Here is a 3,829-nt window from a genome sequence, read left to right as displayed (position 1 = left end):
TCTCCCTCCCCTCCTACTTGTCCGAAGCCGATTGGCTGAAGCTGACGGCGTGACACGCCGCCCGGAGTCCGTCGGGATCCGTAGTCCGGGGCTGGCTGACGAGAGGCGACCAGCGGAAGTGGCCGCGGGGCTTGCCGGGACTTATAGTAGTTAGAAGCGGCGTCCACCGGTTGCTGCCTACACGGCCTGCGGCCGCTTCGCGGTTACCAAGGAGTGGAGAAGGTAGTGGTAGGCGCCACCGTGGAGCGGCTCCGAGATTTCCGGGAGTCTCGCAGGCGCGCATCCCGCGTTGCCGGGACGCAGCCTCTGCGGACGCCTCGGAGGCGGAAGCGACGACGGAGGCAGGTGCGGCTGGACACTTAGTTTGAGTGAGGGATTAGAGTCTCCGTTGCCCTAAATTTGAGTGAGGGATTAGGGTCTCCGTTGCCCTAAAAGTTTCCAAAGGGGCGGCAGAAGCTCGTTCTTCATCCGTCCTACCCCTTTTACAGCACTTACTGGTTTTCTCTGGTGACTGTCAACTTGTTAGTAATGTTTTCGTGTTAATAGAGAACTCACATTTGCTGAGTGTCTACCGTCTGAAAGGCTGTGTACCGTGTACATTTATATTCATCCTCTCATGTAGTCCCTTAACAGCCCAGTCAGAAGAGAAAACTAAGAAATTTACCCAAGGCCGGACAGCATGTATCAGAACCTGGTTTAGAAGCCAGGGGGTTTTAACCCCCTGGTATGTTCCCTCTGCCACTCTGTTTTTAATCGTTTTAGGATGTAATAGTATTCTAGATTTTCATTAATTCAATTTTTTCCACAATTTTTTTTTTTTTTTTTTTGAGAGAGAGAGTGCGCGGGGGGAGAGATCTTAAGCAGGCTCCACGCGCAGAGCAGAACCCGACTGGGGGCTCGATTTCACACGGGACTTGATCTCACAGGGGTCTTGATCTCACCACACTGAGATCATGACCTGAGCTAAAGTCAAGAGTCGGCTGCTCAACCAACTGAGCCACCCAGGCACCCTTTTTCCACAAATATTTATTGAGCACCAACCAGCATTGCTCAGAAGTACTAAGGGGTACTGGAAGATCAAGACAGACCTGTTCACTACTCTCTTGGAACATCTACTCTAGTGACCTAGAGTTATCACATGACGGGATTATATTATACCATGATCTCTTTTTTTTTTTTTTTTTAAGATTTTATTTATTTATTTGAGAGAGAGAATGAGATAGAGCATGAGAGGGGGGAGGGTCAGAGGGAGAAGCAGACTCCCTGCTGAGCAGGGAGCCAGATGCGGGACTCGATCCAGGGACTCCAGGATCATGACCTGAGCGGAAGGCAGTCGCTTAACCAACCGAGCCACCCAGGCGCCCTATACCATGATCTCTTACATTGCATCACTTGTTTGTTTTTTAATCACCATAAATCCCTCCTAAGTGTCAAAATATTGAACAAATACTGAGTGCTTACTATGTAGCAGTCACTGTTCTGGGCACTGGGGATATATTCCTAAATAATAAACAAAGTCTAGGCAAAATACCTGTCTTGGTGAAGCGAACATTCCTGTGATAATAATTATCACTAACTACTATTAGATGGGATTTCTTCACTTCTGTGAATCAATCCAGTCAGACGCTCCAATAGCTTTTTGCTCTTTATCTTCTATACTATCCTTTTCATTTTTCAAGACCCAGCTCTAATGTCACCTGCTCTGAAACTTTCCTGATCCTTATTTTTTTCTTCTTTGCAGACACAATGAAGAACTCCATGGCATTGTGTTTATGATTCAGTTTAGTTCAGTAAACACTCTTTGAACCTCTTCAGTGAGCCAGACCCTGTATGAAGTGCTGGGAATAAAGATATAGGTAGGACCTAGGCTTGGCCTTTGAGGGGCTCAGCCTGGGATTGGGGGTGTGAGGAGTGGGGAACAGACAGGTAAGCAGGCCATTGTACTACAGTGTGGTAGAGTGTTTCCATTAAGAGGTGGGCTGAGATGGTAGCACAGAGAAGGGTCAACCTGAGGAGGGGGAGATACAGGAAAGCTGTCTGTATGAGTCAGGCAAAGAAGAAGTGGCAGAAGTGTCATAGGCCAAAGGAATGGAGCAGCACATGTATGCAAATGAGCACCATTACTCTGTGTGTGTGTCGGAGCTGGGAGACATTACAATTAGACTGAGATTAGCTTCTTCAAGTTTGAGATAGAGACCCGAGGTATCTGAAGCTAACTAGGCAGGCAGCCTCTAAGTCTGGAACTTGGACTTTCTTTTTTCCACCATGCAGATAAAGTTCATACTTTCCTTAGGGTTACTTTCTAGACAATGTAACATCAGGATTGTGTGCCCTTCCTAGCTCATTAATTGTATATCCACACCTTCTCACCTGGTATTCTTCATTGGGAACTGGAATTTCCCAGTGGATTAGTTGTGTCCGAGTGTGTATGCCCTCCACAAGTCTGAGTCTGATTCATCCTTTATATATGTAGGGCAAATACCTTTTCCCAGATTGTGTCTTATCTTTCAATTCTGTCTTTGCACTTTTATCGTAGATTTATTTTGTATTAATGATCATATAAAAGATCCTTCCTGATTTGTGATTTGCACATCTTATTTAAGCACTCTAGCCCCACCCCATCATCACAAAATTACTCCCTTGTTCTACCTTCCTCCCATCCATGTTTCTGTCTCTATCTCTACATCTCTAGTTATCTATTTCTGGGATCTTTAGTTTTGTGGGGTTTTTTTTAGGCCCCAGCTGAGACACATTTTGGAGGCAAGGGTCTCAGTAGGATGTAACTAATGAGAAAGTTCAAGAGCTCTGAATGACAGGCTAAGAAGGAGTGTAATATCTGTTTTACAGGTGAAGAAACACAAAAAAAAGGAAGTCAAGGGGTCTTTCCCAAGGTCAAAGATCAAGTAAGTACTATGCAGATCAGATGCAAGGTCCTCATATTCTGTAAGTTACTGGAGTCTTCTCCCAACAGTCATCATCTCTAACATTTCCCAGCCAGCTATTTACTCATTCATTCACTCACCTATGTAGCAGATAGGTGTGGTTGGTCACAAGAGAGATTTCCTGAAAGACAGATTGACTGAGTAACTATTGATCTTTCCCCATCCATCCATCCTTCTATCCATTCATCTTCCTGACACATTTTTAGTGAATTCTAGGTTCAATGCTAGGCTCTGGAATTACATAGGTGAATAAGATATCATAGGACCCACAGCAGGTGAGAAATTGGTTAAGGGGAACAATTATAATAAAGTGATAAGCACTATACTAGGAGAAGTATAGGGTATTGTGGGAACATACAGGAAGGGCATTTACCCTTTTTGGGATGGTGACAGATCAGGAAATTCACAGTGCCCTGTGTTGAACCAAAGGAGATACCAACATCACCTATTTATTCCACAGATAATTGTGAATCCATTATGTGCTAGGTGCTGTGTTAGGTACTGGGAATAAAGAAATGAACTCTATAGGTGCTCTCCTTCCTTTAAAGGAGTTCAGAGTCTAGTTAGGAAGATCAGAAATACGTGTAAAGACCCTTGGGCCCTGGGAGTACATCATATCCTTCATTTGGCTCGCACATGTTTATGGGTTATTTCCTTTGAGCATTCCAGAGGTGGAAGAGAGATGGTGAATTGGATATGTTTCCAGACTTGGAGGTCCACAAACCATTGAAGGAACCCCTCCATGATTTTTAGTAATCTTATGAAGTAGAAAGAGCTCCAGCCATGAAAGAGATATAGAAGAAATACTCCAGTGCTTAGCCAAAGTAGCAGTATTTCCCTCTGGAAGGTTCAGTGAAGGCATTGTGGAGAGGGTGGCATCTGGACTG

At 44.8% G+C, this 3,829-nt stretch overlaps 1 protein-coding gene across 1 annotated transcript in view; it reads left to right on the top strand.

Annotated features, from left to right (window-relative positions):
- The first annotated feature begins 169 nt into the window (after positions 1-169).
- Positions 170-3,829, top strand: part of XRRA1 (X-ray radiation resistance associated 1) — a 64,138-nt gene continuing 60,478 nt past the window's right edge. Inside the window, exons 1-2 of the mRNA XM_032426917.1 lie at positions 170-345; positions 2,848-2,903. The gene's annotated coding sequence lies outside the window, so the exon portion shown is untranslated. The remainder of the gene's footprint in view (positions 346-2,847; positions 2,904-3,829) is intronic.

Source organism: Phoca vitulina, unplaced genomic scaffold (genome assembly GCF_004348235.1).
Source record: "Phoca vitulina isolate PV1807 unplaced genomic scaffold, GSC_HSeal_1.0 scaffold36, whole genome shotgun sequence".
Classification (NCBI taxonomy): Eukaryota; Metazoa; Chordata; class Mammalia; order Carnivora; family Phocidae; genus Phoca; species Phoca vitulina.
This window is presented reverse-complemented; position numbering and strand designations above follow the sequence as displayed.